The following is a 15,854-nucleotide window of genomic DNA, read 5'->3' as shown; positions in this document are numbered from 1 at the left end:
AGCTATGTGAGCTAATGCAACATTTGCTAAAGCTAATGTGTAGCTACATTAGCTTTAGCCACAATTGCTAAAGCGCAGATTGCTAAAGCTTAAGATAACAATGCCACATTGTCTAACAAAGTGAACTACGTAGCTTGCACAGCTATGTTAGCTTTAGCTAAAGCTTACGAAGCTAGAGCGAGCCACGGTTCGCATTACTATTTCTAAAATGGGTCTATTCCTAATTTAATCCCAGATTAGACCTCTGACCTTTCTGTTCTGTTTATTTATGAAATGTTGCCTGGTCTGAAATGTTGTAAAATTTCATGAATGTAACTGCCAGACTTTTTATGAATCAAGGTGAATTAAAAAAACGCACTTCTACGTTGTATTAGTTTTTGAAATGGAAGATGTGGATACTGAGGGCAGATTGTCCACTCAGCAGTCAGTCTAGGATGGTGTTTATCTGTAAATTTGTTACATCAAATTTTCTGTAATGGAGTATGAGTCTATGGGTGTGCATATTTATGCAAACATTTATTTTTTTCTTCAAAGATTTGCTTGTTTCTCAGTTGAATTGGATATGCTACACAGATCACATTTAAGGTGAAGAAGTTCTGAAATGATTTGCTTTGGCCTCGTTTTGTTACATCACATACTCCTGTTATTCTGTCAAGGGTGTGCAGGTTTTTTAGATCCACTTTATTTCATGTATTTTTTAGGTAACAACATTGTTGCTTTTCCACACATCAGATGAATTCCTTCAAAGAGGACTTACCAATCAATATTTATTTAAATAGATGTAATTCATATTCTTATGGGTGGCAAATATCTTCAAGAAAAGAGAGTGCAGAGAATGTTCTTGTCTTATGTTTCAGGCTGTGGTTTCCATTGACTCCAGTCAGAGTAAATCCATGAATACGTCTCCAGTTTTTGGACATCAGGCAGTGTTCTTGGCAGCTGTCTGCTTGTAGCTATAAAACTCTGAAACAAAGTGAAAATCTCTCTTTCTCGGCTCCTTCTCCTTCTTTTCCTTTACTTTCCCTCTTTTTACTGTCGATGAAGGCTAAAGGGGACATCGTTGCTGTGCCTCTTTTGCCCACTGCGCTATTGATCTGTGTTCAGATCCTTCTTTCCCACCCATTTAAAATAACATTCAGGGGGCTGAAATGTCTCATTATTTCCATCAGTTCAGCTCCTCCTTAAAGGGGAGGGTTAATAGAAAAAGAGATAAAAGTTATGAAACTGAGCCAACCATCCTAAAAATAAGACCAAAAAGCTGCTAAACAATTTGACAAATGGCTTGAACTAAAGATAACTAAATTTTTTGTAATAAGAGTCAAGTCTACAACCTACATCAGGACCACATCCTTTAAAAATGCTAAAGGTATGAGGTAAGGTGGGATGAGCAGGGTCAAGGTAGCTGACAGGAGGCGTGGAGTCTGGACGCAGGATGGGGATGTATTTCAATCTGCTTTCTGGCTCAGCATCCCTCTGTGGAGAGGGGAGCAAAGGAGCTTGAGAGGAGGGTCTTGAGGAGTTAGACGTGTATGAATGCAAAGGTAATGGCTTTAGGGAGACAGCAGTCTCTGCTTATTAATTCTGTACACATGGGTCTGAATATTCAGCATGTGAAGCATCCTGAATCTGTTTGCGTGTGCAGTTCTAGCTGTATTGACCATCATGTCTGCCAGCTTTGTTGTATGGAGGAGAAACAGTCCATGTCCCAATGTGTTTGATATCCAAAAGCTCAGTCTGCATATGGAGATGGTTGTTGTGTAGACTCAATACAGACTGGCACACATTAAAGACCGCTCTATCAACTGATGTTATCGGCGATATTTTGCATGGCTTTATTTATGTCCATCCAGACTCGCTCACAGTGATGGGAACAGCGGCTATTTCTGGAGATGCAGACTATCTCGCTCAGTATAAGAGTCGGTCTTTTGGCTACCAAATGGCTACCAGTGACCATTGGCCTTTTTATATCTTGTATGAAAACATGTTGTACCGTACCGCTGTGGTGAAGAGGGAGCTGAGCCGGAAGGCAAAGCTTTCGATTTACAGAGCGATCCTCGTTCCAGCCCTCTCCTATGGTCATGAGCCCTGGGTAATAACCGAAAGAATGGGATCACAGGATGAAACAGTCAAAATGAGATTCCTCAGGATGGTGGCGGGGCTCATGCTTAGAGGTGAGGTGAGGAGCTCAGACATCCGGAGGGATTTTAAAGCATCAAAAAGAGCTGGTTGAGGTGGTTCAAGCATCTAGTAAGGATGTCTGCTAGTCACCTCTCTGTGGAGGACTCCCAGACATGTCCAACTGGTCCTGTGGTTATTATGAGCTCAGAGAGATCGGTGGCATAATGGCTATAGATGGGAACGTTTCATCCATATAGTCAAACAAGTTTTACGTAAAAATGGTCCAAGAAAATATGTTGGCTTGCTTGCACAATGTGCTGAAAATGTACAAAGCACTTCATTTCTCCCAAATAAATCCCCCTCTGTGTCAGGCACTAATCTACGATCAGGCTTTCAGCATTTTGTCTCCTTTCGCCGCGCACTGATCCTCTGTTCAGCTGTGTGGCTTCTACAGGGATGATAACATCACACCAAGCTAAAACAAAGAAAATATGAACCATTTTGTCTTGAGTGATGATGATCTGCTGTTTACTGTGGATACAAAAGGATATTTGTATGAACCGGAGCACACAGAAGAAGAACTCGTACAGATGGAGAGTCAGCGGGCTGAAAGAGAGAGCAGAGAAACTTCATTCGAAAGTTTTGAGCAGGAGAGCGAACCTATGCTTGTGATTTTTAACTTTCCTTGTCTAAAATGTGCACTACACAGACTAACAAGGAGAATTTGTGGCCATGAGTAATAATTTAGCACTGGCAACCAGTGCGCAGTTGGCACCGTCATCATGCAAAAGTATATAGAGCGTGTATGACTTAATGCCTTAAGTCCTAGCGGGACTAAATTTGGTCCTGCTTGCCTTGATCCAAACAAACCTGCTCTGTGCACTCTGTTTTTGCACAATAATAGTCATGTTACACATCAAATTAAACAGAAGAAGCTCAGCTACAAGCCAAAATAAAGGATTTTAAATTCGAACTCAAAGAGGACTCAAATCAATGACCACATTTCAAAGCGACCGTAGTGCTACGTAGTCAGACACTTCTGCCCCCTACGGGATGGTGCCTGGTACTACAGACACAAACATGCTCTCATTTGACACCCCAGCCTGTACTGAAAATTCTAGTCATGTTTGTGCAGTTTCCATTTGTATCAACAGTTTCTTTTAGTTTTCTGCGCTTTATTTTGTGTTGTTTTTTATGCCATTGAAAATAAATCTGCTCCTCTGGGTGTCAAACTTTAGCTCCTTTGTAAGACTTTCTTTGAAAGGGAACTATATGGAGGTCTGGAGGATTTTGGGGGGAAAAACGATACCATGATGCAGTGACCACCTATAATATAATATGAGTAAAAAGTTTGATACCCGTGATTTTTCAAATGGCAGAGATTGTGCCAAATTATGTCCAAATGGCACAAGAGGGGATTTTGCCTGGATATTTTTACATAAATCTCTCTTTTATTTTGTCCTGATAACCCTCTAGTGGCATGCAATTTGAAAGAGGTAATGTTAAAATGTGGTGCTTTGGCCTACTGGGGGGTTTGAGCTTCAATTGCATTATTTCTATGAGAAAAAAAAAGGCAAAAATTAAATTTTTCATTTGCCAACTTGATTCTCTCTGATCCAGTAACATATATACACATATTTACACTTCTGAATAAATTTCACAAGTGCCCTCTTCATCATGGTACCTTGATCATTCAAATAGACCTTGTAGTTACAGAGTTATACCCATTTAAAGATGGGCCAGAAATTTCGAGCAGTAGCCTAACAAAAGAGGCTCGGGCTTAACAGGTTTTAAACAGTAATGCACACATACGTTATAAGGCTGGTGGAAACAACACTGCTTGTTGTTTAGCTTTGGCACGTGGCTGCTCTTGAATGACCTTTGAGCTGTGGAGAAATCATGGTAATAATTGTTCCAAACAAGGCTTTTAGCTACAGTTAGATTACAGTGAAAGTGCTGTAAAAAGGCTGTAATTGTCCCTCTGTAAATGGAACAAAGGCATTTCATTATGTTCAAGTACACTTTGATTACTAAAGTACTAAAATACAACGTGAATAGACGGATAATGGATTGGGTTGAACAATGGATCAAAATAAAAAGGAACGTGTGGCGGCAGAGAGGAAGACGAAATAAAAGCAGACAGTAAACAAGACCAATAAAACAGCATCATATACTCAGGAGCAAACGTGACAGAACCATGACAACAGAGACAAGAAAAAGGCAGGAAAGGGTAATGAGATAAAGAAATGCAGTATCAGTAAGTGGGCAGCAGACAGCCGTGATTATAGTTTTCACCCGGCTGAGTGGGAAACAAAGTCAGGCAGGCTGGAGGAGTCAAACAGCAGAGATGGAAGTAGTTCAGAGGAACAACGGCACTTTGATACACTCTTCAAAGCTCTCTTTGACCTTAAAAACTTGGTCTTTGTGTACGCTTCAAGTCACATTATTGTCAGCAGCTTACTGGAGAATAAACAAGCCGGCTACATCACCACCACTTTAAAACACAAAGGATGAAGCTGCTATATGTTTTATTTTTAGTAATGTCAAGAAATTCTCTGGAAAGACCAAAGGCAACAATAAATTAATCCTATTAAAAAGTGCCGTCTGTGAGCAGCCAAAATCTCATTATTTTAAACATCTAAGAGCTCCTTTGTTTCATTATGAAAAACACATCAGTGAGGCTCACAGTCATACTGTCTGACATTTCACTTCATTACAATCAACACCAGAGCAGGGGCTTGAAACAAATGAAGTCTAACATCTCTCTGCTGCTGGGATGTTTAATAGCTACATCATGACCCCTTAAAATGAAGAATATGGTACTTGCATATTTTTCAGGGTGTTGTTAAGTGTGTCTGGCCGTCTTGCAAAGCTTCAAGCTAAATGGCATGTTCCTGGTCAGAGAATGGTCAAACCAATGAGAATCATTTAAAGGGGACATATTATGCAAAAAATATCTTTTTTTCAGGCTTTTCTAACAAAAATATGTGCCCCTGGCCTGTCCACAGCCCCCCCCCCCCAAGAATCAGAAAAATCCATTCTCTCCCCTGTCTTCCTCCACCCTTCAGAAAATGTGTGCTGAAACAAGCCGTTCTCAAATTTTCCCTTCATGGCCTTGTGGGGAGTTAGCCCCGCCCCCAGATTTGGTTGGCCCACCCCACTTGGAAGAAAGTTCCGCCCTCCTCTCCTAATCCTAAAGAAAAAATTCTTTGCCCCGACACACAACAATATTTTTTTTGCAGATTTTAACCACAATTCCCAGTTGGGCTAAGTTTGCAGCAGTCTGCACTAGTTGGAGATAGTTGGCATGACTATGAGGGGTAAAGACCCAACCCAACCTTAGTGGCGGTCAATCAAACATGTTAGATTTTTTTTTTTTCCCCAATCTGGACACAATCGGAAGTGTGAACTGATTACTGACCCAACTGCAAACACCTGTTGCCAAAAGCCAAAGAAAAAGAGAGGGTGGGACACAGGGAATAGTGTCAGAAGATGACGGGAAGTAGCCGGAATATCAAAACAATGATGGTGAACAGCCGTTGATACCGTTGCGCCAGAGTTTGATGCGTTCAGTTGGCTTTAGTTGGTTTGAGGCACAGTTAAGTGTGTTGAAGCACAGAGGATAAAGGAAACACTGGGTCAGAAGGCAATCAAGAATATTTTGCAAGGGACAAACATGATGCAATGCTGGGCCAAGGTACCCAAAGGAAATGCTACAAACTGGCAGCATGAGGGAAGTCAATGGGGTAAAAATCAGTGGATAATTAAAAACAGGTGGGGGTAATCAGAGGTGGAGCAGACATAGAAAGGCAGCAAACATGAAAGACAGAGGCTGGGCAAAAAGACAGAGTGTATTTTCAAAAAGTCAAAAAAAATTACTATACTATTACTATAATTACTCTTATCCACTTTTCCTTGACCCTGATGAATAACGTCACAGAGTCATGGAAAAGTGTGACTAAGCAATCTAAGACTAGGCAGTTTAATGCAGCGAATGAAACATGAGTGCCTTGGTGATAAATGTGAGCTAATATAAGTTTTTTATAGAAGTCTCCTGAAGTTGAGTATAGTCTCACAACACCTGGAAAGTTTTATATATCTTAATTTGAAATTTCAGGAAATTTTTGTGTTAAAATTGTCTTGTTACATCTTTTTTTATACAGGATGTGCAAAATGATTTCAAAGGTTACAAAATGATTGAATTTGACTCTCAATTCATGGGCTACAATTTGATTCTGATAATTCATCAGATACATTTTTATCTGATCCAGTTCAATTCAGTTCAGTTTGATCCAGTGAAAACTGACAATGGAATCCCAAAAACTTTCTTTTTTAAACAAAGAACAAACAAGATCAAGGGGAAACAAGATTATGTCACAATAGGCTACATGTCTTTGAGTTTATCTGTCAGAGTCAAAACCCCACAAGACAGTCTGGCTGCAGACTGTTCATCTGAGACACCGTAATACCCACTAAAATCTTTTAAGTAAATTCAGATGAAATTTCTGCTTAGGGTTAGGGTAAAAGCTAAGGTAACTGTTAAGATACCAAGAGTTAAATATCAAAAACTTAATAACAAAACATTTCATAAAGCCATACAAACAGTCTGCTTATGGCAAAAAAGCTTGTCCTCCATGAAAACATTCCAACGTAGCCGGCGTAGCTTGAATAGCTCTGTTAGCTGTGTAACGGAACCACCAAGCTAACATACATAAAGCTAAGATCACAATGCAGTTATATGAGCTAGGTATGTTATCTATGGAGATATGTTAGCTTTAGCGTTGCTAAAACTCGCGTTACTAAAGCTAACTTAGCTACATTGGCTTATGTAGTGACATTAATTATGTAGCTATCACAGCTATGTTTCCTTAAGCTAAGCTAGTGAAGCTAAAACAACCATTCTGTAACTGCATATGCTACATTGTTTTGTAGGAAAAGTGCTACACAGATAAAGATTGATTGATTGACTGGTTGATTATAACAGGTCTTAATCCTGGATAAGACTACTCTGACCTTTTTCTATTTTATCTATGAAATGTTTAGTTTGCGATATTTATCCTGTGGAAATATTCTCCCTCCTGAGCTGTGGATCTTTGCAGCTCCTCCAGAGTCTTGGTTGTGTCTGTTATGAATGCTCTCCTTGCCCAGTCTGTCTGTTTGGGTGGATGGCTGTCTTGGTGGGTTTGTGGTTGTGCCATACTGTTTCCATTTTTGGATGATGGGTTTAATAGTGCTCCTTGAGATGTTTGAAGGTTGTTTAACCTTACCTTGCTTTATACCTGTCCACATTTACCTCTGACCTGTCTAGTGACGTCCCTGGTCTTCGTTGGTAATGTTCTCCATCAATAAAACATCTAAGTTTGTGATGTATTGAGACAAAATGTGTAAGAATTCAAGTGAGATGAATACTTTCACAGTCTCCCTTGCTTTGGAGTTTATACATGAAAATGGTCAAAAGACCTCTGCCTGAGACCCGAGAGTTCTAGCTGGCGTATAGCTTATGAGCATGTTTTTAATTCACTGAGGACATTTAGTGCTTTAACACAAGTAATAGAATCTTTAAATCCATCTTAGTTTGAACTGGGAGCCACTGGAGGGATTTAAGCAGTGGTTTGATGTGTTCAAACTTTTGTTGTTCTAGTAAGAAAATGCAGCGTCATTTTGAATGAGCTGGAATCACTAAACAGATGATTTTGGGAGGCTGGGAGATGTTAAAATCCTGATTTTGTGATTTGATTCATGTGGCTTTTGAAATTTAAATCACCATCTAGGATTACTCCAAGAGTCTTTGCTCCAGTCTTGCATTTTAAAGAGATTGATTTGAGATGAGAAGGTTTTTTGTGTCTCTGAGTTTTTGAAACAAAAATGAGTATTTCTGTTTTGTTTTTGTTGAGTTGTTGAAAATGTTCTGAAATCCAAAAGTTTAAGTCATCTAGACACTCAGAGAGGGCGTTTATGAAACATCATGGTTGTCTGAGGACAGTGATAAGTAAAGTTGTGAATCATCTGCATAATTATGGTAATTAATATCAGATTTCTGAATGACGTGAAAGTGGAAGCATAGAGATAAAGTAAAAATTGTCCACTTTAACACCCAACTTATTTGAAGTGTCGTCTCCAGTAGAAATAAAGAGCTGAAACCTACCGTAATAGAGGTCTTGATGGTAGGTTTGAAACTGGGGCAGCTCCAGACAGCACCGTCCATTCATTTAATCTGTTTAGTAGAATTATGTGGTCTACTGTAGCAAATGCTGCAGAGATCTAGAAGAACAGGAGCTGAAAATTTGTCAGTCTGTGTTTGAATGCAGATCGTTAACAATTTCAAGTAATGAAGCCTAGTGTAGTTCATGAAGGACACGTTAGTCATACACCCAGCTGTGATCAGCTGACAGCCAGCTGATCCTAACTATCACCTACCAGCTACCAGCCAATTAAAGCTCTTTCTCTCAACACAAGGGTGTTAAATATGATGTCCTCACTAATCACTGCTGGAATTAATGCCGATGCAAAGTTTAACCTCCTCCACCACAGCCTCATCCTTTATAGCATAAAGCATGCTGCACCCTCATATTCAGATTTATGCTACAAAGGATGATTGCTTTTGAACTAATTTTATTGTGTTCAGTATGCATTTTCATTAATGTATCCATCCACAGGGGGGTTTCTAGCCATGCACTCTGCTCCCAAAGCATGCTGCTTGACTAACCTCGGGAGCATCTTTTAAACCGCTGATCATCAACTGGCGGCCTGGGGGCAAAAATCAGGCCCCCGAAAACTTCCTGTCTGGCCCCCAGAAGATCATTCAATTTAGAAAAGCAGGAAAAGAAGATGTTGTGGTTTTAAGAGTATCTTCAGGCTTTAAATGTCTGCAGCTGTTAGAGAGGGGTTAGAGAGTGGCAAAAATGGGCAATAAGATCCAAATGGGTTGTGGAGTTGCACAAAGGGACAAAAACTTGCAGGAAAAGTGGTGAGAAGAGGTTAAATGTGGCAAACCATTAGTATTAAAGGATAAAAGGGCAAAAAGCAAATCAAAAATAGACAAAAAGGGGCGAAAATGGAAAAAGGAGGGATAAGACAGGCAAGAAAAGTGGTTTTAAGGAGTTAAAGAATGGCATAAAGTTGGGTTATAGAGGCAAAAATGGTCAAAAAATATCAAAAATGGGTTAAAAGTGGCAAAATGGTGCAAAAATAACCAATGGCAAAGTAGTATAAAGGCAGGAAAGTGGGTAAAAGAGTGATAAAATCGCAAAAAGTGCCAAAAATTGATTAAAATCAAAATGCTTCAGGGCCAATTCTCTGAGATTTTCAGGAGCTCAGCCAATTCTGTGGGCATTCGTCTCATGTGGACTAAAGCATTATATATTGGGATATATCTCACTGGAAATGCCTAAAAATGTCCTGCATTTTGAAAGAAAATACAAATATTAATAAAATAATATGTTAATCATAACAAAATATAGATTTAATTTTTCTTTATTTGGAAGTCTGGACCCCAGAGACTCTGTCAAGAATAAATCTGGCCCTTGTGCAAATGTACTTGATGATCCTGTTTTAAATCATTTTGGATAAAATTATTGAATGTATTTTGAGAGTGTTCCTGACTGATAAGTGTCTAAAAGGATTTTTGTTGTCAATTAATTGTCAAGCTGAGTATAAACTACTCTTTAAAGTATTTTGTTGAGATATGGAACATTGGAGATGCAGTGATTTTTTGCAAAAACTATTGCATCGAGATTGCTTTTCTTGAGATGTTTGACTACAGCTGTTTTGAGGGATAAGATAAAACTGAAGAGAGCAGTTAATAATTTATGACACCTGAAGGGTGAAACAATTAAAGCATTAAAACTAGAAAATGATAGGGATGGTATTCAAACAGCAGGTGGAGGGTCTGGGCATCTTTCTAGCTTTTTTGGATCCAGTGGATCAAAGTGGGGTATGGTGCTTTGGTAACATAACTGGAGGCTGGGTGTATTAATTGTGAGGCACTGATATTTTGTCAAATGGTGATGATTTTATTAAAAAAAGGGTAAACTGTTCACATGTGTCTGTTAATAAGCCTTCTAAAACCAGATATTTGTGTATTTATTTATTTTAAACTGTGATGGCATTGCATTGATTGAATTATTATGACTGAAAGCTTCAGAAAAGAAAAACTACTGATAAAAATACCTCAAATTTGTTCAATATTACATTAACATGTTCCTTTCCTTGTTTTTCTTCTGGCTGCTGAAACTGAGTGCTCTTAGTGAGTCATCTCTCCAGTAAAGAAGAAGCTGTGTGGTGATTTAAAGACAGTGACCTTTTCCACCCTTGAACTTTTGGGACATCGCTGGACAAGAATAGCAAAGAGCCTGGATTGTAACCTTTTCATCGACTTTTTAAGAGCAACTTTTAAACTTTCTTTATCGCATTAAGTTATTGTCCTTTGGAGCTCCTGCTGCTTTAGGGCAATTTTTGGTCATTTTTTAAATGATAAAAGCTTAAAAATGACAGTTTATGACAGTCAAATAATTACCTAAAGAGTTGGAACAAAGATGGAGAGGATACAAAAACTAGATGCACTAAACTGCTTCATCAGAAGAATATGGAGAATTTATACTTCATGTGTTACATAAATCTGGCTCAAGATGCATAACACTGATGCTCTTTAACTCTGTTGTAATCCATCAGAGGTGAACTGAGTTTGTCACTCCATTTCTATTGATCGGTCCTCTTCAGCAGAGTCGATTGGCTGTCAGGGTATCAGTGTCAGTGCCAGACTGACATACTGACCACTATGGGGGAGATGTAACCTAATAAACCCCTTAACAACTGAAAGGAAAAGAAAAACCTCAGTGAATGAAAGGCATGATTAAGTGTTTTGTCAGCACAGCTAACCTTGTTAGCCCAACAATCAGTCAAAGCTGACCTTTAATCAAGTGTGTAAAATTAGTGTGGAGTGATTGATGCTGTTTGTCATGACCATGTCATGTGCATCAGTGTTGTCTGTGTTGGATTTCCAGGGCTCAGTGCCGCTGTAATACTGTACACACAGTGCAAACATTTTATTACTGTTATATTTTCTATGACAACAAAACTGTGACAGCAGCAGATCCTGTGTTTTTCTCCTGTATGGCTCATCAGTGCTGACAGAGAGAGAGTCTGATTATAACCCAGCGTCTCCAGGGATCAGCTGATCACACTTTCCCACTTCATACACAACACAAAACCCAATCCACCTTCAATAGCCTGTAAAAACAGGTAATAATAACAGCACACCACACACGACGTGTGTTAATTGCACAGACCTTTACATCTATTTTTACTTTCTTTAATTGTGTTTTATACAGAAAAACAGGATAAATGCTTGCTGCTAATATCCAGATGGCATGATTCACAGCATGTAGAGCTGTAGCTTATGTCTACATTTAGCCTGGTTTATGTCTCCAATATGCAAATATAGCCACACACCGTGGTCCGTCAGTATTTAATGCTCTGTCTCTTACTGAAAACAGCTTGGTCTGTCCTGGATTTCCAAGTAGCTTAGCGCATGTCCATCCTTACATCATGTTTCTTACCACAAGCCTCTGCTTACATTAAAAAAACACATGAATGTCCCATAATTAACACACAGATTCCTATCTAAAGCTTGTGAAGTAAAAACACCATCTGACTCTTTCTCAGAGGTGTGTGGAAACATTGGGGCCACCTGCTGTATTGATGCACTGTCAGATGGAAAGTTGGCCCCTAGGGGGAAAGTGTCAATTAGGTTCCAGAAACATATCCTTTTCAAAACACACCGTCACTGTATAATGAATGATACCATCAGGTGTCTTCACATTTGCCAGCACACATGTATGTGCATGGGAAAATATAAAATTAAGGTGTGCACATCTTCTGATGGCAGGATAATGCACCATGTCACAAAGCTCAAATTATCTCAAACTGGTTTCTTGAACATGCCAATGAGTTCACTGTGGCCTCCTGCTTGCTTCAATTGCTTATTTATGAAGAAATGTTGCAGTTTGGACCTTAAACGGAACAAAACTCAACTAAAAAGAGTAGGGGTGGGAATCAAAGGATACCTCACAATACGATACGCAATGCATGGTCCAGGATACCAATAGTATCATGATACGCCGATACTGCGATAATTGTTGTGTTGCCTGAGTATTTCACTTTGGCATGGCATATCTTGCAAACAACTTGACTCCTGTCTAAGTTTGAACTGTCATGTTTTGGAAGCCAAAATAAATCCTCATATCCGCTATGAATGCAGCAGAAGTCGCTCTGCGGGATAGGCAACCATGAGCAACCGGCTCGCTCATGGAAAGAGTCAAATGCCTGCTGCCAGGTAGTGGTGCCTGCTGCCAACTAGAGCAGGGGTTCTTAACCTTTTTGACCTCGGGGCCAACCTTTCCAGTACAGATTCAGATCCATTCAAATTTTAACACTGAATTGGAAATCATACTGTTGATTTAATTTGTATTCAATAACTATATCTAATGTACTTACAGGTGATCAGATGGAAGAGGAAGAAGAAAAGAGACATGAGCACTGCTGTGCTCCTGTTGATGTATGAGTATTTAAGACCATAACAGAGAATCATGACTGTCTCTACAGCCTTATGCCTCATATCAGTGAATATGTGAAATTGTACCTTATTATTGGATTTAACAACAGAGATTCCTTCTTTGCCACACAAACACACAGCGTCTATGATCCGCTGTTAATAATAACAAGTTTCAACCTTAATCTCAAAATTGTGTTTCAACTTTATTTTCGAAATTTCAACTTTATTCTTGTCATTTCGACTTTAATCTCGACTTGCCCAAAATTATTTTATCCATCAAAAATGGCCCTAATCCGCTTCTGTACTTTCATCATCATTTTTTCGCTTAACAAACTTATTCATGACTTCTGCTCCAGACTTGTGGCTGTCCTCTTCTGCTTGTTTGAGCTTGCTAGTCAACTGCTTGAAGCATTACTGCCACCAAGTGGAGGGGAGGTGTATTACAACTGAGCGTCTTGCGGCAAATACTTGCTCTTCGCGGCCCTCATGGCCCACAGGTGGAAAAAAAGATTTTTTTGGCGGCCCAACCATGGGCCCCGGCCCCATGGCTAAGAATCACTGAACCAGAGGTCAGGGGTTGTAATTATGTAAAAATTCCTGCACTAACAAAGTAAATTATTGATTTTTAAAATATTTACTGCATTTTAAAACATAGATACAGTATCGCGCCAGGAAATATTACAATGTTTTAGTGTATACATTTTTTGTCCCACCCCTAAAATAGAGACAGGACAACTCAAACATGTAGAAAAGTGCATACATACAAAAAGCATCCATACATACATTTTATTTTGACTCCTTTTTTCCTGGACAGTATGCAATTTTAGTAAATTAGTGAGGAATTACTGTATCGTGTTATCTTGGGAAAACCAGCTTTGTTATCCCAAGAAAACTAGAACATAGCACAAAAAGTAAGGAAATTTGTGTTTGTTAGAGTATTTCTTTGTTGTGACAATGCTTCTATGCAATAAATCTCATACCGTTGGAAAGCCTCTTAATTTCCCTTTTAAATGGTGCCACATTTGTGAGGAGCATGCATTTGTGGGATGAGCAGCAGAGCTGAGGATGTGGGTTGCGCCCATGAAAAATGTGCCAGATCTTCTCTGCCAATGCCAAACAGCTCATTTTGCTAGACATCTGGGAACTTGTTCGCGACCTGCTGGAAAAAGCTCACCCGCCTTTGGGTCCTGACCCACCACTTGAGAACCACTGCAATACATCATCCTTGGGATGAGATGGAACAGGAGATTTGCATCATAGATGGGCAGCTGACAAATACCTCAATATATCAATATGGACAAAAATCTCGGAGGAATTTCTCCAAAGCCTGAGGGTGTACCTAATAAAGTGGCCGGTGAGTGTATGTTTATCCACTTATGGTTAATTTTAAAAAAAGAAAAGATCAATTGTGCCCACTTTTGTCCACATTTCAGTTTGGGTATGAGATCCCTGTTTGAAGGCTTTATATGCTACGGCTGAGTCATCAGACTCTGAAGTTCATTTCTTCTACCTGCCCTGATAATTCCATCTATTTCTCCATTTAACAACAGCCACTTTGACTGCCCACTTCTCCCCAAGCAGCTTCATCGATAAAGGCTAGAAAACCACTTACAAACACTCTCTGTTTCATACATGTGAAGGTCTGCTGGCAGGGGAATTGGCTGTTAGAGTAAATAAGTAGTCTATAGATTTCTGAGCGTTAAGCCCTATAAAGGGGGTATATTCGGCTTCTCCTGACCACATGAATCAATTTGAAACTCATACAAGGGAGATGAGGAAATGAGAAAATAGGCACGTGTTGTCCAGTCAAACAGAAGTGTATTGAGCAATTTGCAGAATGGTGGGGAAATGGTGGGAGGGTTGAAGGGTCTGATAGTGCAAAGGGAAAGAACATTGGGTTGTGTTGGAAGGCAGGGTAGGGGGAAGAGGGGAAGGCTCAGGAGGGTGTTCAGCTGTAGCTATTGTGTTCTTCTTCTTCTGTGCTCCATCTTCACCTTTCTTTCCTCCCCCTCTTCTATGTTTGGGTTGACCCCTTCTCCTCCTTCTCCATTGTATGTTGATCGTGCTCTTTCTCCTCCTCTTTCATGTCCACCTGCTCTGCTTTGGCTGTTTTATCTTCCTGCAGTTGCTGATTCATGTTGATGGTGAGCTTCTGAACGACAAAGCAAACCAAAATGTATGATTTACTTTGGAGACAAATATGACTCTAAATAACCCTGAAGGATATTGTTCTGAAGTGAAACACCCTGTGTGAGAGATATGATGAAAAATGTTCAGCCATGACAAAGATGAGACAAGCAATGATACAATCTTTGGCAAATTGTAGGGTTAGTTCTCCAGAATAAAATGGGACTAAAATATTAAAGGTGGGCTGCAGAACATTAACTCGGGGCAAGCGAGTGAGAGAGAAGGACTAATGCGAAAAAACAAAAATCAAACCTTTCTGAAAAAAGTAAGATGGACAAAAGTCTCAGCAGTGTGACCATAATTAGCACAACACGAGCTCAATTAACTTAAGAGTTTAATTAATTTTATTTAAAAAAAACATGCAAAAAATTCAGATGAAAAGTGTGCAACGGTTTGAAGGAGGTGACATAGGCTACATTACATTGTCCAGTCTGGATGAGGAGAAGAACCAATCAGAAAAGAGCTAAAAAAAAATTTCCCAGCTCGACACTATAATGTCAAGGAGGTAAGTTTTTTTTTTTTTTCTTTGATGGCTAAAAACCATCTAACTGTGAAAGTACTCCACTGAGATAAGAGTCCTCTATTCAAGGGACACAGTAGTATTTAAGGACGAATAGCGCATTAATCAGGGGTGTAATGGTTTACAGAGGTCACAGTTTGCTTTGTTCAGTTCGGTTTATAGGGAAAAAGAACTATTGGTGCTTTTCCATTACATGGCGCGGCTTGGCTTGACTTGGCATGGCAGCCCAGCGCAGCAGGGGATTTGCTTTTCCACCACAACTGAGCTACCTGTTTGAGGGTGCGTCTAGAGCTGATGATGCAGTGTTTTGAGCCCTCCTCTATCTCTCTACACAGTCTGATCTGATTCACTTTATATCGTTTTAAAGTAAAAATCACACTGTAGACTGACAGCTCTGCACGCTGCTCTTTTCACATTCTCTCTCTCCCCCGTCTCTCTCTCTCTCTCTCTCTCTAAACTAACAATAATTCACACTTA

The sequence above is a fragment of the Cheilinus undulatus genome, linkage group 18, assembly GCF_018320785.1.
Source record: "Cheilinus undulatus linkage group 18, ASM1832078v1, whole genome shotgun sequence".
Taxonomy (NCBI): Eukaryota; Metazoa; Chordata; class Actinopteri; order Labriformes; family Labridae; genus Cheilinus; species Cheilinus undulatus.
The sequence above is the reverse complement of the archived record's forward strand: the minus strand, read 5'-3'. Positions refer to the sequence as shown.